The sequence below is a fragment of the Silurus meridionalis genome, chromosome 6, assembly GCF_014805685.1.
Source record: "Silurus meridionalis isolate SWU-2019-XX chromosome 6, ASM1480568v1, whole genome shotgun sequence".
Classification (NCBI taxonomy): Eukaryota; Metazoa; Chordata; class Actinopteri; order Siluriformes; family Siluridae; genus Silurus; species Silurus meridionalis.
Window position 1 is genome coordinate 22967413 of NC_060889.1, and position 24976 is coordinate 22992388.

The 24976-nt window shown below is 46.3% G+C and overlaps 1 long non-coding RNA gene and 1 other non-coding gene across 2 annotated transcripts; both read left to right on the forward strand.

Annotated features, from left to right (window-relative positions):
* Positions 1-1445: 1445 nt before the first annotated feature.
* On the forward strand, positions 1446-1651 carry LOC124388161. Its single transcript, XR_006926346.1, has one exon. It is a non-coding gene; the product is annotated as a small nucleolar RNA U3 (small nucleolar RNA).
* Positions 1652-12804: 11153 nt separating this feature from the next.
* On the forward strand, positions 12805-13996 carry LOC124386779. Its single transcript, XR_006926012.1, has 4 exons — positions 12805-12823; positions 12904-12968; positions 13048-13123; positions 13216-13996. It is a non-coding gene; the product is annotated as an uncharacterized LOC124386779 (long non-coding RNA).
* The last annotated feature ends 10980 nt before the right edge of the window (positions 13997-24976 follow it).

The following is a 24976-nucleotide window of genomic DNA, read 5'->3' on the forward strand; positions in this document are numbered from 1 at the left end:
ACAAAACAAGTGGGATCCTCAGGGTGATGAGAAAAGTAGGCAGGAGTACAAGGATATGTGGCAGCAGGTGAAGAGGGATGTGGCGAAAGCCAAGGAAAAGGCATACAAGGAGCTGTATGAGAGGTTGAACACTAGAGGAGAAAAGGATTTGTACCAATTGGCCAGGCAGAGAGACCGAGCTGGGAAGGATGTACTGCAAGTAAGAGCAATAACAGATGGAGATGGAAATGTGTTGACTAGTGAGGAGAGTGTGTTGAGAAGGTGGAGGGAGTATTTTGAGCAGCTGATGAACAAGGAAAATGAGAGAGAGAGAAGGTTGGATGATGTGGAGTTGGTGAAGCAGGAAGTGGATAGGATTAGTTAAGAGGAAGTTAGAGCAGCGATTAAGAGGATGAAGAGTGGAAAATCGGTTGGACCAGATGACATACCGGTAGAAGCATGGAGATGTTTAGGAGAGATGGCAGTGGAGTTTTTAACCAGATTGTTTGACAAGATTCTGTAAATTGAGAATATGCCTGAGGAATGAAGAAGGAGTACCGATCTTTAAGCATAAGGGAGATGTGCAGACCTGCAGTAACTGCAGGGGAATTAAGTTGATCAGTCACACCATGAAGTTATGGGAAAGAGTCGTGGAAGCCAGGCTGAGAGAAGAGGTGACCATCTGTGAACAACAGTAGGTTTCATGCCGAGGAAGAGCACCACAGATGCCTTATTTTCTTTGAGAATGTTGATGGAGAAGTATAGAGAAGGACAGAAGGAATTGCATTGTGTATTTGTGGATTTAGAGAAAGCATACGACAGGGTGCCAAGAGAGGAGTTGTGGTATTGTATGAGGAAGTCCGGTGTGCCAGAGAAGTATGTGAGCGTGGTGGACATACAGGACATGTATGAGGACAGTGTGACAGCAGTGAAGTGTGCAGTAGGAACGACAGACTGGTTCAAGGTTGGACTGCATCAAGAATTGGCCCTGAGCCCTTTCCTGTTTGCAGTGGTGATGGACAGGTTGACGGAAGAGGTCAGACAGGAGTCTCCCTGGACTATAATGTTTGCGGATATATTGTGATATGTGGTGAGAGTAGTGAGCAGGTTGAGAAAAGCCTGGAGAGGTGGCGGTATGCACTGAAAAGGAGGGGAATGAAATTCAGTAGGAGTAAGACAGAGTACATGTGCATAAATGAGAGGGAGGGATGTAGAGTGGTGAGGTTGCAGGGAGAAGAGGTGGAGAAGGTATTGGAGTTCAGGTACCTGGGGTCAACAGTGCAAAGTAATAGCAATTAAAAAAAAGTAAAAGCAATTTTCTATTGTTTTTTTTTGTTGTTTTTTTTGATCGATTATATGGAAAGCTGTTGTATTTACGACACATTTGGTTGAAAATGATCAAATCTACCATCTTCAGGATCTCAGTATTATTCAAAGTGCTTGACTATCTGAACATAAGAGAATTTAAGACTATACTTTCAGAGATAATTTCTATAGTAACTAATTTTGATATGTGATTTGAAAGCGATATGTCTCCCTGGTCACGATGATGAGCTGTGATGTTCTTTTCTGAGCATGAATTGGATATGAGCTAATGATTCTCTCATGATTCTTCTCCTCAGCGCATGTAGGATGTTTTGGAGACAAGGAGAAGGAGGCACGATTGAGATAGTTTGGACGTGTGCAGAGGAGGGACATAGGGTATATCAGTAGGACAATGCTGAAAATGGAGCCACCAGGAAGTAGGAAAAGAGGAAGGCCAAGGAGAAGGTTTATGGATGTGGTTAGGAAGGATCATGCAGGCTGTTATTTTGAAAGAGGCAGATGTACAGGACAGGTGGGTATAGAGACGAATGATCCGCTGTGTCAAACCCTAATGGGAGAAGCCAAAAGAAGAAGATTGAACTGAAAATTGGCACAAATGTATTACTAAAGAACAAGTTATTTTTTTATTTTTATTTTTTTCAAATTTACCTTCACTAATGCTGAAGCTCCCAGATAACTAAAACATTAATTTCACCACTATACGCACTCTACCAGCATATTCATTGCCTCTCTGAATGCCTCTCTCCCCTCTCCGTTTGTTTTGGAGCTTGGCGTTGTTTCGTGTTGTTTCATGTTTGTGTAAGTTGGTGGTATTGCAACAGTTGCGAATAGACTTTCTACAAACATCGTACAAACAACAGTTTGCGCTGTTTTCATTTACTGCAGTAAAATAACTTCACACGGCGCTCCTCGCTCTTTCTGCGTCAAGTGATTACAGATAACTAAACCCAGTAGAGCAGGGGAGGAGCAAGTGTGCGTATGACTGGACAATTGAAAGGAGTGGCTTATTCAGAGAGATGTCTATTCTTTAATGAAGAGGAGCAATGCACTTTACCATAGATTAGAGAAATTGAAACTAAAGTTTCGATCCGATATCAATTCTTACATTGATGTCGATATTTTTCATTTTAGGATTGATCTGCCCACCCCTAGTGAATTATTTTATAGACAACTTTGCTTTATACAATATGTCATTTGTTAGTTTCGCTAATGAGTACACAATGTGTGTTTTGGCAGTGTGGGATCTCAACTACATTTACATTTACTTTTGCAGCATTTAGCAGACACCCTTATCCAGAGCGACGCACAAAGTGCTTTGAGTCTCTAGCAATAAATAAATCTACACTGGTAGATTACAAACTTTATATAAATATAACTCTTGAATTCTGCAAAGCAAACTTGGAAAGTGCTAATTTAAGTGTTTCAGGAAGAGGTAGGTCTTTATCCGTCGCTTGAAGATCATTAGGGACTCCGCTGTACGGACATCTAGTGTACCACCTCTGTGCCAGAACCGAGAAGACCCTTGAAGTTTACTTACCTCTTAATCTTATAGAATGTGGTACCAGTCGAGCAGTGCTGGAGCATCTCAGACAGCGTGGTGCAGTGCGAGATGTGATGAGGTCTCTGAGGTAAGATGGTGCTGGTCCATTTTTGCCCTTGTAGGTGTGACCGAATGAATGAGGTACAGGTGGTGATTGACACTCCTGACCACCAATCAGTAGCGAGCAGGCACTATTTTGAGCGGGTTGGTTTGAGCCTGGCATGCGTCACACCCGTATCCTCCCCTTTTGCGGTTGCTATAGTGATTTCAGGTATGTGCTGTTAGTATGTAGCATTGGCTAATTAGTTATTCTTTGCTCGTTGCACTAATGGCTCGTTTGTGTATCCTTAGCCTGTCTTTTCAGTGTGTGTCCCTGTTGGATGCTGTTTTGGATCTGTTTACTGCTCTCCCTGCAGGTATGAGGAAGTTGTTTAGCAATGTTTAGCTTTAACGCGTGTCAGGTGGCGTGAGTAATGTGCAGTCCTTGAACTTCAGTTTAACAGCAGGTTATTTGAAGGCTGCGTATCCTGAGCGGTGAATTGATTCTCAGGAACTCATCTATCTGCGTTTGGTAAGTTGTTTGGGTTTGTTAGGGGGAATTACGGCATGTAGTTGTGCAATTACTCGTATCATTTATATCCTGTATCATCGTTTGTATTATAGGATCCTCCTTTTTCGTCCTGGGTGATTATTGCTGCGATTCGACTTTTCCCTCGCTGCGCGCCGTGTGAACAACCTCGGCTTACAACTATTTAAAAGGGGATTTCTGCTGCTGCCGTTTGGCTTTTGTGATTTTGTTTTAACTGGTATTGTCTGGCCCACTGTGGGGTCGAGCAACGTGCAAGTATCGGGGCTGGCTTAAGGACGACGCAGCCGCTCCTTTTGAGTTTTGCTTCCCTCAAACTTTTAATAAAGTTTTTCATTGTTTTTCTTTTAAGCGGTGTATATGGTGAATCATATTGTGCTTCGGTGACCATCCATCGTATTACGGTGGAATTGTGACCTTAATCCGCTTTTTCCTTCATTTATTCAGGAGCTGGGGTCCCACGGGTGAAAGGTCTTTGGTGGTGCTATTTCTACATTTGCCGTGCGACACTTTTGACGTGTATGAGTGGGTGCTCTGAGTTCACGGTGAGGGGTGTGTGTGTGTGTGTGTGTGGAAGTGTGCTTTTGATAATTAGTGCTGATCACTCCGGTGGGTAACTCCAGCCCTGTATTTAATGATTCTATTTTGCTTTGTTTATTTGGAAGTTGTGTAAATTTATTGTTTAATATTTTGTGTCCGATTGTTTATTTTTGTTATTTGTGTAATTGTTACCGGACTGTTTTTACCATTGAGAATATTTTCTTTTCGTTCTATTTTAATTTCAAGTTTTCAATAAACTTTGTATTTTTTATACGATGCCCACGTTTCCTGCCTACACTCATTGATAAGGGAATCGAACTTGTGTGATCTAATAAATTCTGGGGTTTACTTCAATTTCCTGGGTGTAACCCTCCCAGGTGGCGTAGTCGAATTGGTTAAGTATATAAAGTTGAGCTTGGGTGTGACGAGCCGTTCGGCTCTCCCCCCTAGGCCTCCACCCCTCGTGCCACATTCTGGCGTAGTCGGCAGGATCTCTTGTGTAGTGCAGAAGACGTGGGTATTGTTTGTGTATTTGTATTTTGTATATTTTGTATTTTTGCAGAAGCTGGGCAGCAGCAGTTCTTTTTTTTTTTTCCAATTTTGTAAATAGATCCTGAGCTTCGTATTTTTCCTCAGAAGTGGTAAGTGATTGCGGGGTTTGCAATTATGGACGATGAACTACGCGAATTAAGAGAATTGGTAGCCCAATTAAGGGCAGATAATGAAAGATTGCAACAGGAGCAAGTGCCAATTGTGCAATCTGGCCCATTTAATGCTCCTATGTCTCCCGTTGTAGATCCACCACTCACTGGTGCTGTTGCCTCTTCAACAGATCGTTTCGTTTTTGTTCCTCGGGATCGTAAGTGTCCGAAATTTAACGGTAGGTTCGGCGTTAGGATTGAGGAATGGGTGGAGGAGGCTCATCATTTTGATAATTTGGAGGGAGAGGCAAGGGAGGAAATTCGATATCGGCCAAGGGACGAGAGGGAGGATCCAAACAAAATTATTAAGGCATTGCGCGAATTGTATGGTTGCACGAGTTCGTACGTAGCTCTTCAAGAATCCTTTTTTTTCCAGAAAACAACAGGGTGGGGAGACCTTGTTGGAGTTCTCCCTAGCCCTGTTGAATCTTCTGGAAAAGGTAAAACGTCAATCACCCCATGGTATGCCTAATGCGGATATTTTATTGCGAGATCAATTTGTTGAGCATGTGAGCAACGGTGCGCTTCGACGTGAATTGAAACAGTTGGTCCGCCGCCAACCCACTGCTACGTTTTTGGATGTTCGCGGCGAAGCTATTCGCTGGGAATGTGAGGGAATGCCTGGGGGGGCGCGTGGTCGAAGCCAATCAGTTCCTTCCTGGTCACTTTGCTAGGGATTGTGATGGGGAACGGCGACCTTTTCGCTTTCCACCAGTACGCGCAGCCTCCGCGGTACCGAGAGGTGGGCAGTCACAGTCCAGGCAACCGCCGGAAAACTAGTTCCCGCTGAGCTGCAGGGCCACAGCTTGGTCGGGGAAAAGACGGGCTCGGGTGTTCTAAATGATGCCAATTTTATGTCTCGTTTTATGTCAACGTGTCCGCAACTTGACGTGTGTATGGGTGGGGTTATGGTACCTTGCCTGGTGGACACTGGTTCTATGGTGTCCACCATTACGGAGAAGTGTTTCTTGGCGAATTTTGGGTCGTGGGGTCAGGAACAGCTTAGGTCGTGCCATTGGTTACAGCTCCGGGCTGCGAATGGTCTCTCAATTCCTTATATTGGCTATTTAGAACTAGATGTACAGCTTTGTGGGCGTGTGGTTTTAGGGTGTGGAGTGCTGGTGGTCAGAGATCCTCCCGGTGGTTTGGGTGCTCAGGTTCCTGGTGTTCTGGGAATGAACGTCCTAAGCCGCTGTTACCGGGAGCTCTTTGGTCAGCATGGCACCAGTCTTTTTGATTTACCTGTTGTGTCACAGGCCCCTATTTCTGTTGTCCAGGCCTTACAGCATTGTCATCACATCGATATCCAGCTAGTTTCAGATCAGGGGGGTCGAGTCAAGGTGCGTGGACATCGGGCGTGTCGCATCCCAGGGGGCACCATGAAATTGGTTGCCGTAACATGCTCTGCCCAGTACTCAAGTGGTACAGTATTGTTTGAGCCTCCAGATTCTGGTCTCTTAGCAGGTTTGTTGGCATCTCCTGCTCTGGTCCACGTGCACCATGGCACAGCTTATGTGCCTGTGGTTAATGTGGGTACAATAGATGTAGTGATGTACGCTAGCACGGTCGTAGGCACTGTTAACCATGTTCAGGTGGTGAGCTTACCCCCAGAGGTCACTGAAGTTCAGGAGGTTTCAGCTAGGGTGAGTACACAAGTTTTGTAGGTTTCCCCTCCTGTACAAGAGCAGATCCGGGCGATTGACTTGTCTGTGTTGTCGGTGGAAGAACAAGGCAAGGTGAGGGCGCTACTAGACCGGTATTCATCTGTGTTTTCCATACATGATGGGGACTTGGGATGTACTAATCTCATTTCCCATGACATCCCCTTACTAGATGGGGTCCCTGTGCGCCAGCAGTACAGGCGTATTCCTCCTTCAGAGTACGAGGTAGTAAAGGCTCACATTAACCAACTTTTGGAGGCCCAGGTAATTAGAGAGAGCTGCAGCCCTTATGCTTCGCCCATCGTTTTGGTTAAGAAGAAGGACGGCAGTCTACGCATGTGTGTAGACTACTGTCATTTAAATGCTAAGACCAGGAAGGATGCCTTCCCTCTACCTCGTATCGAGGAGACGTTGGACTCACTGGCAGGGGCACGTTGGTTTTCTACCATGGACCTTGCCAGTGGGTACAATCAGGTCCCTGTTAGTGAGCCGGTTAGATCTAAAACAGCGTTTTGTACTCCGTTTGGGCTCTTTGAATCGAAAAGGATGCCGTTTGGCCTTTGCAACGCTCCCAGCACCTTCCAGAGATTAATGGAACGGTTGTTTGGGCACCAACAGTGTCAGTCTCTCCTCTTGTACCTTGATGACATTTTTGTTTTCTCCTCATCAGTTGACCAACATCTAGCTCGGATGGAGGTAGTCTTAAGCCGGATACACAGGGAAGGTTTGAAGGCTAAGTTGTCAAAGTGTGCCTTCTTCAAACACGAAGTGCAGTACCTGGGGCATGTGATTTCCTCAGAAGGGGTTTCCACATACCCAGGAAAGATTGAGGCAGTTTCGCAGTGGCCTCAGCCAACCAGTGTTGCAGGTTTGCGGTCATTTTTGGGGTTTGCTAGCTACTACCGCCGCTTTGTGGAGGGGTTTGCGAGGCTGGCTGCCCCCCTCCACAGGTTGGTGGCAGAGCTGGCAACCCCAAAGCGGTCAAAGTCTGGGTCCCGTGAGTTTGCTGAGGCATGGTCTACGGAGTGTCAGAGTAGCTTCGAGGAGTTAAAAGGTAAGCAGCCTTTGACTTTGAGCTTAAGTATAGATCAGGTAAGAGCAACCGCAATGCTGATGCCTTGTCACGCCAGAACTCACCTGCTGTGGAAGTTCAGGATTTGTGCCCAGGTGTATCTGTTCCTGCTGCATTGCGTCAAGTCAACCAAGGTGGATTGATGATTTGGGTAAACCAGATTGTATCCTTTCCTGGTTATTCCATCAGTGATATGTCTGCTCAGCAGCAGGCTGACCCAGTTATTGGAGAGCTGCTGGTGCTCTGGAGGCAGAAATTGCTGCCTAGCTCTGAGGAGCATAAGAAACTTTCTAGGTCTGCTGTGCTTCTGTTTTGGCAGTGGGATCGTCTGGTGGAGAAGGAGGGGGTGCTTTATCGCCGGGTGTTTCGCCCGGATGGTGGAGAGGAGGTCCTCCAAGTGCTATTGCCGGTGGCCATGAAACCGGAGGTGTTGACACAATTACATCAACTGCACGGGCACCAGGGGGTGGAGCGCACCTCTCAGCTGGTGTGGCAACGATGTTATTGGCCAGGGATGTCCTCTGACATTGCCTGGTGGTGCCATGAGTGTGAAAGGTGCCAGTGTGCAAAGGGTGTCCAGCCTGCCCCTGTTAGTTTCATGGGACATCTGCTGGCTGCACGGCCAAATGAGATTCTGGCCTTGGACTTTACTGTGTTGGAACCCTCAAGTTCTGGTCTTGAGAATGTGTTGGTCATGACTGATATTTTCACCAAATACACCTTGGCGGTACCTACTAGAAATCAACAAGCTGAGACTGTGGCACAGCTTCTGGTTGTTGAATGGTTCTGTAAATTTGGGGTGCCTGGCCGTATTCATTCGGACCAGGGCCGTAACTTTGAGTCGGCACTTATTAAGCAGTTGTGTTGTTTATATGGAGTTGAAAAGGGTCCTGGAGCATCAGGATCGGTTGCAGGTAGCTTTTGAGGGGGCTCGTGAGCGGTTGGGGGCCGCTGCTGACCGCCGAAAAGCCAGGCACGATCTGCAGGTACGAGAATCACAACTGCAGGAGGGTCAATTGGTATATCTCCGTGACTATAGCATGAGAGGTCGACATAAAATCCATGACCTGTGGAGCTCTGTGGTGTACCAGATTGTGAAGGCACCTAAGGAAGGAGGTGTGGTGTATACAATTGCTCCCATCACAGATCTAGGCAAGTTAAAGCATGTGCACCGATCTTTGCTGAAACTTCAGATTGGCAGGAACCCTCCCCCCATGTTCACCATTAGTGAAAACTGTGCGGCCTCGAGAAGAAGAGTTAGACGAGGGAGATTTGTTTGTTCTGGTACCTGAAACACCGCAGGTTAGTAGTAGGCAAGCACCTAGGAGTATGGTTCAGTCTGAACCCCAGGATTCTGGTGAAGTCAAGTCAAGAGGCTTTTATTGTCATTTCTACTATACACAGTGGTACACAGTACACAGTAAAAATGAGACAACGTTTCTCCAGAACCCTGGTGCTACACTAAACAACAACAAACAAAACAACATAGAGCTACAACACAAGCTACATAAAGTGCATCGAGTGCAACCTGGTGCAAACAGTGCAGACAGACAGTGCAGACAGACGACACAAGACAAGACATAAAACCCTATATAGCGCCGACCAGTAAACCTACTGTATACTTGATTATACAGTACTGTACAAGAAAACTGTAAAAAACTATACAAAATAAAAATAACTATCCCAGAAGTGAGTATAAACAGTACAATGTAGTGCAAAATAATACAGCAGCAGTCGAAGGTGCAAAAAACAGCATGTAAACAGTATAATACAATGATAATGATAAATGTGCAAAAAACAGCAGTTGAGAGTGTGGTACAGTTGAGAATAATAAATAAATAAATGAATGGTGGTGGAATGGATTGAGATGAGTGATGAGTGTGTTAAGTGTTAAGTCCAGGAAAAATTTTACAGTTCGTTACACACATTTGAGTGTGTGTGTGTGTGTGTGTGTGTGTGTGTGTGTGTGTGTGTGTGTGAGAGAGTTCCGTTTCATTTCTGTGCATTAAGAAGCCTGATGGCTTGTGGAAAGAAACTGTTGCATAGTCTTGTTGTGGCGGCCGAATGCTTGGAACCGTTTTCCTGATGGTAGGAGTGTAAAAGTGTGTGTGAGGGTGTGTGTGATCGTCCACAATGCTGTGTGCTTTGCGGATGCAGCGTGTAGTGTAAATGTCCATTCCGATGATCTTCTCAGCTGTCCTCACTATCCTCTGTAGGGACTTGCGGTCCGAGACGGTGCAGTTCCCAAACCAGGCAGTGATGCAGCTGCTCAGGATGCTCTCAATGGTCCCTCTGTAGAACATGGACAGGATGGGGGGAGGGAGCTGGGTTTTTCCTCAGCCTTCTCAGAAAGTAGAGACACTGCTGGGCTTTCTTGGTGATGGAGCTGGTGTTAAGTGACCAGGTGAGGTTGTCTGCCAGATGAACACCAAGGAATTTGGTGCTCTTGACGATCTCCACTGAGGATCCATCAATAATCAGTGGAGATTGGTCGCTCTGTGCTCTCCTGAAGTCCACAACCATCTCTTTAGTTTTGTCCACGTTCAGAGACAGGTTGTTTGCTCCACACCAGGCAGTTAGCCGTTGCACCTCTTCTCTATATGCTGACTCGTCGTTCTTGCTGATTAGACCCACTACGGTCGTGTCATCAGCGAACTTGATGATGTGGTTCGAGCTGTGCATTGCTACACAGTCGTGAGTCAGCTGAGTGAACAGCAGTGGGCTGAGCACACAGCCTGGGGGCCCCAGTGCTCAGTGTGGTGGTGCTGGAGATGCTGTTCCCGATCCTGACTGACTGAGGTCTCTCAGTCAGGAAGTCCAGGATCCAGTTACAGAGAGGTGTTCAGGCCCAGAAGGTTCAACTTCTCGATTAGGTGCTGAGGAATGATTGTGTTGAATGCTGAGCTGAAGTCAATGAACAGCATTCGTACATACGAGTCCTTGTTATCCAGGTGGGTGAGGGCCAGATGAAGGGTTGTGGAGATGGCATCGTCCGTGGAACGGTTTGGACGATACGCAAACTGCATGGGGTCCAGGGAGGGTGAAAGCTGTGTCTTAATGTGCCTCATGACGAGCCTCTCAAGCACTTCATCACGATGGGTGTGAGCGACGGGACGATAGTCATTGAGGCAGGAGACAGAAGACTTCTTGGCACTGGAACAATGGTCGTTGTCTTGAGGCACGTGGGAACAACGTTGCTGCTCAGGGAGATGTTGAAGATGTCAGTGAGGACATCTGCAAGCTGTTCTGCACATTCCCTGAGCACTCTGCCAGGAATGTTGTCTGGTCCAGCAGACTTCCGTGGGTTAACTCTGCATAGAGTTTTCCTCACTTCAGCTGTGGTTAGACAGAGCACCTGGTCAGTGGAAGGAGGGATGGTCTTCCTCGCCACCACGTTGTTCTGCACCTCGAACCGGGCGTAGAAGTCGTTCAGCACATCTGGGAGGGAGGGGTCACGGTCACAAGCAGGTGATGTGGTCTTGTAGTTCGTGATCGCCTGGATGCCCTGCCACATGCGCCAAGTGTCTCCACTGTCCTGGAAGTGGTTGTGGATTTTCTTCGCGTGCGCACGCTTTGCCTCTCTGATAGCACGAGACAGTTTGGCCCTTGCTGTTTTTAAGGCCGCCTTGTCCCCTGATCTGAAGGCAGAGTCTCTTTGTTTCAGCAGCGCACACACGTTTGCAGTCATCCACGGTTTCTGGTTGGAGCGTGTAGTGATGGTCTTGGAGATGGTCACATCATCAACGCACTTGCTGATGTAGCTGGTCACTGATGACGTGTACTCCTCCAAGTTGATGGAATCGCCGTAGGTTGCAGCTTCTCTAAACATGTCCCAGTCAGTGCACTCAAAACAGTCCTGAAGAGCAGAAGTAGCTCCTTCTGGCCAGGTTTTCACCTGTTTCAGAACCGTTTGAGTGTCTGATGAGCGGTCTGTATGCTGGAATCAACATAACAGAGCAGTGGTCTGAGTATCCAAAATGGGGGCGGGGCTCCACACGATACGCGCCGGGGATGTTTGTGTAAACAAGATCCAGCGTGTTCGCTCCTCTCGTTGCAAAGTCCACATGCTGATGGAGTTTAGGAAGCACAGTCTTGAGATTCGCATGGTTGAAATCTCCGGCGATAATAAACAATCCGTCGGGGTGAGCATTCTGCAGGTCGCTAATAGCGCCGTAGAGTTCACTCAGTGCCTCCTTAGCATTAGCACTGGGAGGAATGTACACTCCGACGATGTAAACAGTTGTGAATTCCCGTGGTAAATAAAAAGGTCTGCATCTAACAGTCACAAACTCCACTAGCGATGAGCAGTAGCATGAAACGAGCACAGAGTTCTTACACCATTCCGTGTTGATATAAACACACACGCCACCACCGCGAGTCTTACTGCACAGAGCTGCGTTTCTGTCGGCTTGAAACACGGTTAGCGCGTCTAGCTGGATAGCGGCGTCCGGAACTCTGTCGCTGAGCCACGTCTCCGTGAAAACAAAGACGCAACAGTTCCTAAACTCTCGCCGTGTGGTTTGCTGGAGTCGGATGTAGTCCAGTTTATTGTCCAGGGAGCAGACGTTGGAAAGAAAAATGGACGGGAGAGCCGGCCGGCTAGGGTTAGCATTTAGCCTAGCACGGACACCCGCCCGCTTGCCGCGCTTCCGCGTCCTCGAACAGCGCTTTCGACGTCCCCTCTCCCAGCCACCGGCATCAGGTAACACCGGGGTCTGGGGGCCTGGTCTTTGTGGCCGAGGTCGCCGAGGTCGCAGCAAGCCGAGGTCGCGAAGGTTGTTGATAAGATCATCATGCAGATTGTTGGTTGCATGATGCCTGTACCGTAGCAGTGTCTGGTGGTCGTACACATGAACACAGCTGACTCTGGTGTCCATGTATTGTGAAGGGTCGTGCTAAATATGGTGAAAGCACCATTTTTGGATCCGGAGAGGCCGCTGCGAGCTACTGCCACGCCGCCATCTTGGAAACATAAGAAATCAGAAGAAATCCCTGAGGTAAGATTGAATGTGCAGCCACTAATGAACCCTCCTTTACACTCTGCTTCGGTGGGTGAGAGTGTGGTGAGAAGGACTGGAAGGAGTACTGCTGGGCAGCACTCTAATGTACATCACCTCCCAGTGTCTAGTATAATGTACATCACCTCACAGTGTCTAGTATAGTGGGTAGTACAGCTGTGGTTTTATTCCGTCCGTGGGACTGAAAGTTAAGAGAGTGGGCTTTTGGTTTAGTTCATCGTCGGGGCGACGATGCAGAAGCTGGGGGTGGATTGTGACCGAATGAATGAGGTACAGGTGGTGATTGACACTCCTGACCACCAATCAGTAGCGAGCAAGCACTATTTAGAGCGGGTTGGTTTGAGCCTGGCATGCGTCACGCCTGTATCCTCCCCTTTTGCGGTTGCTATAGTAATTTCAGGTATGTGCTGTTAGTATGTAGCGTTGGCTAATTAGTTTTTCTTTGTTCGTTGCACTAATGGCTCGTTTGTGTATCCTTAGCCTGTCTTTTTAGTGTGTGTCCCTGTTGGATGCTGTTTTGGATCTGTTTACTGCCCTCCCTGCAGGTATGAGGAAGTTGTTTAGCAATGTTTAGCTTTAACGCGTGTCAGGTGGCGTGAGTAATGTGCAGTCCTTGAACTTCAGTTTAACAGCAGGTTATTTGAAGGCTGCGTATCCTGAGCGGTGAATTGATTCTCAGGAACTCATCTATCTGCGTTTGGTAAGTTGTTTGGGTTTGTTAGGGGGAATTACGGCATGTAGTTGTGCAATTACTCGTATCATTTATATCCTGTATCATCGTTTGTATTATAGGATCCTCCTTTTTCGTCCTGGGTGATTATTGCTGCGATTCGACTTTTCCCTCGCTGCGCGCCGAGTGAACAACCTCGGCTTACAACTATTTAAAAGGGGATTTCTGCTGCTGCCGTTTGGCTTTTGTGATTTTGTTTTAACTGGTATTGTCTGGCCTACTGTGGGGTCAAGCAACGTGCAAGTATCGGGGCTGGCTTAAGGACGACGCGGCCGCTCCTTTTGAGTTTTGCTTCCCTGAAACTTTTAATAAAGTTTTTCATTGTTTCTTTTAAGCGGTGTATATGGTGAATCATATTGTGCTTCGGTGACCGTCCATCGTATTACGGTGGAATTGTGACCTTAATCCGCTTTTTCCTTCATTTATTTTGCTTTTGGTTTCTTTCAGGAGCTGGGGTCCCACGGGTGAAAGGTCTTTGGTGGTGCTATTTCTACATTTGCCGTGCGACACTTTTGACGTGTATGAGTGGGTGCTCTGAGTTCACGGTGAGGTGTGTGTGTGTGTGTGTGTGTGTGTGTGTGTGTGTGTGTGTGTGTGGAAGTGTGCTTTTTGATAATTGGTGCTGATCACTCCGGTGGGTAACCCCAGCCCTGTATTTAATGATTCTATTTTGCTTTGTTTATTTGGAAGTTGTGTAAATTGGTTGTTTAATATTTCGTGTCTGATTGTTTATTTTTGTTATTTGTGTAATTGTTACCGGACTGTTTTTACCATTGAGAATATTTTCTTTTCGTTCTATTTTAATTTCAAGTTTTCAATAAACTTTGTATTTTTTATACGATGCCCACGTTTCCTGCCTACACTCATTGATATGGGAATCGAACTCGTGTGATCTAATAAATTCTGGGGTTTACTTCTATTTCCTGGGTGTAACCCTCCCAGGTGGCGTAGTCGAATTGGTTAAGTATATAAAGTTGAGCTTGGGTGTGACGAGCCGTTCGGCTCTCCCCCCTAGGCCTCCAACGCCCTCGCGCCACATAGGCAAGCATCAGTGTTTTGAATCTGATACGTGCAGCTACTGAAAGCCAGTGTAGGGAGTGCAGCAGTGGGGTGGTGTGAAAGAACTTGGGCAGATTAAACACAAGTCATGCAGCTGCGTTTTGGATTATTTGCAGGGGACGAATCACGTTCAGAGGAAGACCTGCCAGCAGAGAGTTGCAGTAGTCGAGTCTCGAAATGACAAGAGACCGAACAAGCACCTGGGTAGCCTATGTGGACAGAAATGGTTGAATCCTTTGGATGTTGTAGAGAAGAAACCGACAGGAACGAGCCACATTCGCGACATGTGAGAAGAAGGACAGTTCATTGTCCATAGTTACCCCAAGGTTACGAGCAGTGGCTAATGGGGAGAGCAGAGAGTCATGAAGAGTTATTCAGAGATCTTGACCTGGAGATAATTCACCTGGGATGACCAGCAGTTCTGTTTTGCTGGGGTTGAGTTTAAGTTGATGAGCACTCATCCATGAAGATATGTCTGTCAAGAATGCCTAGATCTGAGCGTAAGCTGTGGTATCTGATGGAGGGAAAGAAAAGATGAGTTGAGTGTCATCTGCATAGCAGTGGTAAGAAAACCCATTTGAGGATATGACTTCAGCAATGGAGTGGGTATAGAATGAGAAAAAGAGAGGACCAAGTACCAAGCCTTGTGGGACACCAGTGGTGAGTCTGCATAGGGCAGATGTGGATCCCCTCCCCTGGTATGAGTGACCTTCCAGGTAGGAAGCAAACCATTTCAATGCTGTTCCATGGATACCAAGGCTCTTGAGGGTTGACAAAAGTGTCTTGTGGTTGACTGTGTCAAATGCTGCTGAAAGGTCCAGGAAGATGAGTACAGATGAAAGCTTGGCTGATTGAGCAGCATGCAGTTTCTCAGAAACAGCTAAAACGGCCGTCTCTGTGGAATGTGCCGCTTTGAACCCAGACTGGTTCGGATCATGGAGGTTGTTCTGTGAGAGACAGACAGTTGGTTAAAAACAGTGTGTTCCAGAGATTTAAAAAGAAAGGAGAGAAGTGATACCGTCTGTAGTTGTTGATGTCTGATCGGTCCAGAGCAGGTTTCTTTAAGATGGGAATGACCCTTGCTTGCTTGCAGATAGTTGCCACATAGCCAGATGTTAAGGACCCATCGATGATTGTGGAGATGAAGGGAAAGAGATCTTTTGTGATGGTCTGAAGCATAGTTGAAGGGATTGAAATCTAGAGGACAGTTGGTGGGATTGCAAGATTGGAAGACTTGTAGGATCTCATCTTTTGTTTATGTTGAGAAGCTTGACAACAAAGGAGCATTGGATTCCTGGATGTGTTGTTTAGTCATTGTTGGGGAGGAAGTGAACAACATCTTACAGTGAGGAAAATAAGTATTTGAACACCCTGCTATTTTGCAAGTTCTCCCACTTAGAAATCATGGAGGGGTCTGAAATTGTCATCGTAGGTGCATGTCCACTGTGAGAGACATAATCTAAAAAAAAAATCCAGAAATCACAATATATGATTTTTAAACTATTTATTTGTATGATACAGCTGCAAATAAGTATTTGAACACCTGTCTATCAGCTAGAATTCTGACCCACAAAGACCTGTTAGTCTGCCTTTAAAATGTCCACCTGCACTAAATTTATTATCCTAAATTAGATGCACCTGTTTGAGGTCGTTAGCTGCATAAAGACACCTGTCCACCCCATACAATCAGTAAGAATCCAACTACTAACATGGCCAAGACCAAAGAGCTGTCCAAAGACCCTCGGACTGGGGCTCCATGCAAGATCTCACCTCGTGGGGTCTCAATGATCCTAAAGAAGGTGAGAAATCAGCCCAGAACTACACGGGAGGAGCTGGTCAATGACCTGAAAAGAGCTGGGACCACCGTTTCCAAGGTTACTGTTGGTAATACACTAAGACGTCATGGTTTGAAATCATGCATGGCATGGAAGGTTCCCCTGCTTAAACCAGCACATGTCCAGGCACATCTTAAGTTTGCCAATGACCATTTGGATGATCCAGAGGAGTCATGGGAGAAAGTCATGTGGTCAGATGAGACCAAAATAGAACTTTTGGGTCATAATTCCACTAAATGTGTTTGGAGGAAGAAGAATGATGATGTGACAGAGTGAACTGTCCCTATGGTCAGCACGACGCTACACACACATTACACTTTCACTTCTCCTGTTTCTCGCTACAGCGCTGTGGGTGCACACACACGCCAGGTAGCATGCCACTCGCACACACACACACACACACTCTCTTCATTCTTTCATCTCTCATCCCGGACAATAAGCGCACACACACACACACACACACACACACACACACACACACACACACACACACACACACACAAACGGAAGGACTTCCTAAAACTTTGTGTACTCACCTGTTTGTTGCGTCGGTCTTCCGGGTTGGGTTTGGATAGCAGCCAACCTGAGCGCTGAATAGCGGATGGCTTTAAAGCGCCAGCACTGCGTCGTGCATGCGCGGCAAAACCGGAAGTCGGCAAGTTTATGTTGATGGGACTTTTTTTTTGTGTAATTATCATTATTATTGGTATTGTTATAATTTCTGTTATTATTATTATTATTATTGCTATTATTAGTATTATTATTGTTATCATGTTTATTACTTATCATGATATTTATAATGTTAATAAGCCATTCTGTGACTGGCTACAAATTACCAAACCCCTTTGGGTGAAATGGTTGAGTCCAAGGCTCACACTTCATAAACCAGTCTCCCACTTCAATTCGGGGTGGAGTTGTAGGAGTGTTGCATTGTGGAGATAACGGAGTCTGAGAACTATTGTAGTGAATGCACATGAGCAGGTGCCCCTATTTTGTATATAGTTTTCTTTACTTTCCCGTAATTGTCTTTGTTTTGTTATTTTGCCACTTTTTCTTTTCTGGGGTATTATATATATTTTGGACTTTGCACTTGAGCACGCTGTAAATAAACACCACTTTACACGGAACATCACAGCGAGTATTGCCATTATTTGGGTGGAAGGCGAACCCGTAAGGCTGCTCTACCACATTTGGTGTCAGAAGTGGGATGGCTACTCGCAGGACAGTGCCAGGAGGACGCAAGGCCAGGATGGTGCTTCGTTCCCAGACCCAGGCAGCCACTGATGAAGATGGAGCCTGGGGAACAGTGGATTCAACTGAGGAAGAAAGAGAGGAGGATTGGTTGCCTCCTGTACGACCCAAGGGTACGGCATCCAGGACTGGAGCAGGGCCGCCCCTTAAACCATTCGAAGAAGGGATGGCAGAGGTGTTCCGGCAGTTCATGCACACACAGGAGCAGCAAGAGCAACACTACCTCCAAGTGCTGCAGACTCTGCAGGAGACCATGCAGCAAGCCATCCAACCAGCTTCTTCATCACTGGGCCTGGAGAGCCCACGAATGGAGCTGCCCACACCAGCACCCCGGAGAATTTGCGTGTCCCCAAGGGTTTCGCACACTCCAACAGGAAGCCCACAACTGGAGCTTCCCACATCAGCTCCCTGTCGAAGTGCTACTGCACTAAGGGTCCAGAGCACACCGACGCCCACCAGTCAGCCAATGCTCAGAACCGAGCCCAAGTTGGCATGCTTCCAGCAAGGGGAAGACATTGAGAACTATCTGCATCGGTTTGAGTGGCTCGCCAGAACCTGTAAGTGGCCGGAGGACGAATGGAGCTACCAGCTGGTTCCACTGTTGACCGGGCAAGCACTGGAGGCCTACCTGGCAATGGATGAAGACCAAGCAGTGGTCTACAGTGAGCTCAAGAAGGCGCTGTTGGAGAAGTTTAACGTTTCTCCAGAAACCTATCCTCAGCGGTTTCGTGCGACTACAACCCCAGTTGCAGAGACACCCTCAGAGACGTATAATTGGCTGAGGCACTTGTACCACCGTTGGGTGCGACCGGAACTACACACCAAGGAGGAGATTGGTGAGATGGTCATCCTAGAGCAGTTTCTCCGTGTCCTGCCATACGAGATCAGGATATGGGTAAAGGAACGGGAGCCGAGAACTGGGCTAGCTGCTGCCAAAACTTGCCCAGCAGTATTGGAACGCTCACCAGGAGAGTCGTCATTTCCAACTGGTGAAAGGTGACCAGAAGAGTTCTACCAGTGGATGGAGCGCTGGAGAATCTCGCCGCCACATTCAAGCCAGCAAAGGGGACAAAGACACCAGAGAACAGAAACTCACGTGCTACTATTGTCAACAGCCAGGACACAAAGCAACCGTGTGCCCAGCAAGAAAGGCCAAGCTGACGGGGTTTTGTTATGTCCCAAGGAAGGAGGACAGTACAGTGAACTGTATGGGGAACCCCCAACTTGTTCCAGTGACCGTTATTGGGAAGGAGTTGAAGGGATTGTTGGACACTGGGAGTTCAATGTCACTGGTGAAAAGATGTCACGTGACCAGTGTGTCTTTCACGCATCACACAAAGTTACAATGTGTGCATGGAGAGGTGAAACAGTACCCCCAAACCGAGGTGAATGTGTCCATAAACGGGCAGACCTACCTACTCACTGTGGCTGTTGTGGAAACCCTACCGGCAGATGTTATTTTGGGACGTGATGTACCGGTATTACCCGAAAGCAACCGTGTGCCCAGCAAGAAAGGCCAAGCTGACGGAGTTTTGTTATGTCCCAAGGAAGGAGGACAGTACAGTGAACTGTATGGGGAACCCCCAACTCGTTCCAGTGACCGTTAATGGGAAGGAGTTGAAGAGTTTGTTGGACACTGGGAGTTCAATGTCACTGGTGAAAAGATGTCACGTGACCAGTGTGTCTTTCACGCATCACACAAAGTTACAATGTGTGCATGGAGAGGTGAAACAGTACCCCCAAACCGAGGTAAATGTGTCCATAAACGGGCAGACCTACCTACTCACTGTGGCTGTTGTGGAAACCCTACCGGCAGATGTTATTTTGGGACGTGATGTACCGGTATTACCCGAACTGGTACAAGCAAACTGGGAGTAATCGAGCCGTCAAGCAGTGAATGGAGTAGTCCGGTGGTCATCGTACCGAAGAAGGACAACACCTGTGTAAGGGATATTGGCAGGTGCCTCTGAAAAAGACGTCCCGACCTTACACAGCGTTCAGGACCCCACTTGGACTGTTCCAGTTCACGGTTCTTCCCTTCGGCCTACACGGGGCACCAGCAACGTTCCAAAGGTTGATGGACCAAGTGCTGCAAGGCGGGGAAGAATGGTCGGCCGCGTATCTGGACAATGTGGTGGTCTATAGCGAGACCTGGGCTGATCACCTAAACCACCTCGAGCAGACCCTGAGGAGGATCCAGGAGGCGGGCCTGACACTGAACGTGGCTAAATGTGTGTGGGCCAAGGCTGAGGCAGACTACCTGGGTTACCGCTTGGGTGACGGAGAGCTGAGGCCGCAAGTGGACAAGCTGGAAGCCATTCGCAACAGCCCGAGGCCTACAACTAAGAAGGAGGTCAGGTCCTTCTTAGGACTGGTGGGATGGTACCGGCGGTTCATCCCAAATTTCTCCACCACTGCAGGACCGCTGACCAACCTGCTGGGAAAGGCGGTGAAGAACTGTGAGACAGCCTTCGTCACACTGAAGGAAAGAATGTGTGCAGAGCCTGTCCTACGCAGTCCAGACTTCACAAAGCGGTTCACCATCCAGGTTGATGCATCTACGGTGGGCATTGGAGCAGTCTTGACCCAGGGTGAGGAAGGCAACCAGAGACCAGTCGCCTTTCTGAGTCGGAAACTGCTGCCACTTGAAACCCGGTACTCCACTATTGAAAAGAAATGCCTGGCAATCAAGTGGGCCCTGGAGAGCCTGAAGTACTATCTGCTAGGAAGAGAATTCACCCTGAAACAGACCACAGAGCATTAACCTGGATCCACACCATGAAGGACCACAATGCTCGGGTGACCAGGTGGTACCTCTCCTTGCAGCCGTACAACTTCAGAATCAGACGTCGTCCAGGGAAACAGAACCTGACTGCTGACTACCTGTCTCGCCACCCGGCAAGCTCGCGGCTTGCAGAGGGGGAAGGTGATGTGACAGAGTGAACTGTCCCTATGGTCAGCACGACGCTACACACACACACTATACTTTCACTTCTCCTCTGTTTCTCGCTACAGCGCTGTGGGTGCACACACACGCCAGGTAGCATGCCGCACACACACACACACACACACACACACACACACACACACACACACACTCACTTCATTCTTTCATCTCTCATCCCGGACAATAAGCGCACACACACACACCCACACACGTCAAGTCAAGTCAAGTCAAGTTTATTTGTATAGCGCTTTTCACAACAGACATTGTCTCAAAGCAGCTTTACACAAATCAACAGTGATGGTGAATGGTGTGCATTTGTCCCTGATGAGCAAGCCGTGGCGACTGTGGCAAGGAAAAACTCCCTTAGATGTTATGAGGAAGAAACCTTGAGAGGAACCAGACTCAAAAGGGGAACCCATCCTCATCTGGGTGACATCAAGAGTTTGATCATAAATCTTTCAACAATACAGAACACTGGAGAGTGAGGACTAACATGATTACTGGAGTATAAGATTATAAGTAATGTTCTTTCTGCAGTCTTAAACAGTCTATATGGTTAGTAGCTCCGAGTTTTATAAGCTCAGCATTTGTGATCACCACAGATCCAGCATCAGCTTCTCCATGCCAGAGCCTTTAAACACTCCAGGAGGTCCAATGTCAAAACTCCACACATGTAGCGGGATCCAAATGGCACTGGTACGTCTCTAGATGGTTCAGGATGTTTGTGAGTTCGGCATCTACTTCTTTAAAGGTCCGTAATCATCACGAGGTGGGAGGTGACTGGAGCTGGAGCAACCTCAGGATGCCTCGGGATGGGGAGAGAAAGAGAAGCAGTGGAGAGGAATTAGCGTAGCTGCTGTTCATGATATTAACAGCACAAGTTGATAATGTGCATGTGATCAGATGTTCTGGAGCACAAGGTTATGATGTGATGTGTGTTATGTGTAGGCTTTGCTAAAAGATACGTTTTAATCTACACTTAAATTGGGTGAGTGTGTCTGAGCCCCGAACACCGTCAGGAAGACTATTCCAGAGTTTAGGAGCTAAATGTGAAAATGCTCTACCACCTTTAGTGGACTTTGCTATTCTAGGAACTACTAGAAGCCCAGAGTTTTGAGATCTCAGGGGCGTGGCGGATTGTAGCGTGTTAAAAGACTGGATAGATACACGGAGCCAAACCATTTAGTGCTTTATAAGTGAGAAGTAATAGTTTGTAGTCTATTCGAAACTTAACAGGAAGCCAATGTAGGGACGATAAGATCGGGGTTATGTGATCATATTTTTTTGACCTTGTAAGAACTCTGGCTGCTGCATTCTGGACTAACTGAAGCTTGTTTATTAATGAAGCAGGACATCCACCTAGTAACGCATTACAGTAGTCTATTCTGGAGGTCATAAACGCATGGACGAGCTTCTCTGCATCGGATATAGACAACATATTTCTTAGCTTAGAAATATTTCTAAGGTGAAAGAAGGCTGTTTTGTAACCTGATTGATGTGATTTTTGAAAGACAAGTCGCTGTCTAAAATAACACCCAGGTCTTTTACCGTTGAACTAGTGGTTACAGAACATCCGTCTAAATGCAGGTTGAGATGCTGGAGCGTCTGTATACCAGTTTTTGGGCGATGAGCAAAATCTCAGTCTTATCAGAATTTAAAAGTAGAAAGTTATGGGTCATCCAATCTCTTAGTTCCTTAACACACTCAGTCATCCGGGTTAATTGAGCTGTATCGCCTGGTTTAGATGAAATATATAGCTGAGTATCATCAGCATAACAATGGAAGCTAATTCCATGCCTTCTAATAATATTTCCTAACGGAAGCATGTATATTGTGAAGAGCAGGGTCCTAGAACTGAACCTTGCGGCACGCCATAATTTACTTGCATTAGCCTGGATAGCTCTCCATTCAAATCTACGAAATGGTAACGATCGGACAGGTAGGATTTAAACCAGCTTAATGCCTGTCCCTGAATGCCGATGTAATTTTGTAAGCGATCTAGGAGGAGATCATGGTCTATAGTGTCGAATGCAGCACTAAGATCTAGTAAAACCAACAGCGAGATGAAGCCTTGGTCTGAAGCTAAAAACAGGTCATTAGTTATTTTAACTAGAGCAGTTTCTGTGCTATGATGGGGCCTAAAACCTGACTGAAATTCTTCAAAGATATTGTTCTCTTGCAGGTAGGAACATAACTGTGCAGCGACAATCTTTTCTAAAATCTTAGACATAAATGGGAGATTTGAAATTGGTCTGTAATTTGATAACGTGTTTGGATCCAGATTAGGTTTTTAATGAGGGGCTTAATAACTGCTAACTTGAGGATTTAGGGACGTGACCTAAAGATAGTGAGGAGTTAATAATATTTAGAAGAGGCTCACCAGTTGTATATAACACTTCCTTCAGTAATTTAGTAGGAATTGGATCTAACTGACATGTTGTCGATTTAGCTTTGGCAATAACATTATACAGCTCTTCCTGTCCTATACATGTAAAACAGTGGAGTTGTGGAGTTGAAGGTAACACTGTCTCAGGAGATGCTGTAAGAGGTTGAACTGCCACAATTGTTTTTCTAATGTTATCTATTTTTCAGTGAAGAAAATCATAAAGTCCTCACTACTAAACTGTGATGGAACACAATTTTCAGAGCCCTGATTTGTAGTTAGTTTAGCTACTGTACTGAAAAGGAACCTGGGATTGTTTTGTTGTTTTCTATAAGTTTGCTCAGGTGTTCAGCTCTAGCAGCTTTTAGCGCCGTCTGTAGCTGAGCATACTGTCTTTATCTGTGATTCTAAATACCTCCAATTTAGTTTTCCTCCATTTTCTCTCCAGATTACGTGCTGTTCTCTTGAGGGCATGTGTGACTATTATACCAAGATGCAGGTGCTTGGTCTCTAACCTTTTTAACCGGATAGGGCAACGGTGTCTAATGTGCTAGTGAGGATAAGGTCTATGTTCTTAGTTATCTCATCAAGATTAATAGTAGTTATGGGTTTAGTGAGAAATTGAGATAAATCAGGCAGGTTATTTACGAATCTGTCCTTAGTGGTTGGAACAATAGTCCTACCAGGTCGATAACGTGGTGCAACACGGCTAATCTGCTCTACCGGTAGTGTGTACAGTATGAGGTAATGGTCTGTGATGTCATCACTCTGAGGTAAAATATCTATATCAGTGACGTCTGCTCCGTGGGATATTATTAAGTCTAGTGTGTGGTTAAAGCGATGAGTTGGTCTGGTGACGTTTTGTTTAACCCCAAAAGAGTTTAATAAGTCAACAAATGATAATCCTAGAGCATCGTTTACATCATCTACATGAATATTAAAATCTCCTACAAGCAGCACTTTATCAAAATTGATCAAGAGATCTGATAGAAAACAAGCAAACTCTTGAAGAAAATCAGCGTAGGGTCCTGGGGGTCTGTACACGGTGACCAGAGCGAGTTTACTATGTATGTCCGAAAGTACAACTTTAAGAACGAGCACTTCAAATGATTTAAAGCTGAATCCTAACATCTGACTAACATTAAGAGAAGCAGTATAAATGGTTCCTACACCCCCCCCACGACCAGTCTGACGGGGCTCATGCTTATAAACATATCCTGACGGTGTTGACTCGTTTAGACCCATATAATCACCTGGTTTAATCCAGGTCTCAGTGAGACAGAGTGCATCGAGATTATTCTCTGTGATCATCTCATTTATAATCAGTGCTTTGGGTGCAAGTGATCTAATGTTTAAAAGACCAAACTTTAAAACTTTTTGGTGTTTGTTTATCTGGCATTTTTCAGTTTTAACTTCAATGAGATTGTTTCTGGATCTTGTGTATTTACTTCTTGGTTTTGCTACACGAGGGATAGATACGGTTTCTATAAACTGGGCTGTGTGTGAACTTGTAACTATTTGGTCTGTTGGTCTTCCACAAACGGAAGGACTTCCTAAAACTTTGTGTACTCACCTGTTTGTTGCGTCGGTCTTCCTGGTTGGGTTTGGATAGCAGCCAACCGGAGCGCTGAATAGCGGATGGCTTTAAAGCGCCAGCGCTGCGCTTTACAGACCATGCGCACCAAAACCGGAAGTCGGCAAGTTTATGTTGATGGGATTTTTTTTTTGTGTGATTATCATTATTATTGGTATTGTTATAATTTCTGTTATTATTATTATTGCTATTATTAGTATTATTATTGTTATCATGTTTATTACTTATCATGATATTTATAATGTTAATAAGCCATTTTGTGACTGGCTACAAATTACCAAACCCCTTTGGGTGAAATGGTTGAGTCCAAGGGGAGGGGCTTACACTTCATAAACCAGTCTCCCACTTCAATTCGGGGTGGAGTTGTAGGAGTGTTGCACTGTGGAGATAACTGAGTCTGAGAACTATTGTAGTGAATGCACATGAGCAGGTGCGCCTATTTTGTATATAGTTTTCTTTACTTTCCTCGTAATTGTCTTTGTTTTGTTATTTTGCCACTTTTTCTTTTCTGGGGTATTATATATATTTTGGACTTTGCACTTGAGCATGCTGTAAATAAACACCACTTTACACGGAACATCACAGCGAGTATTGCCATCATTTGGGTAGAAGGCGAACCCGTAAGGCCGCTCTACCACAGATGAGTACCATCCCAAGAACACCAGCCCTACTGTGAAGCATGGGGGTAGTAGCATCATGCTTTGGGGGTGTTTTTCTGCACATGGGACAGGGCGACTGCACTGTATTAGGGAGA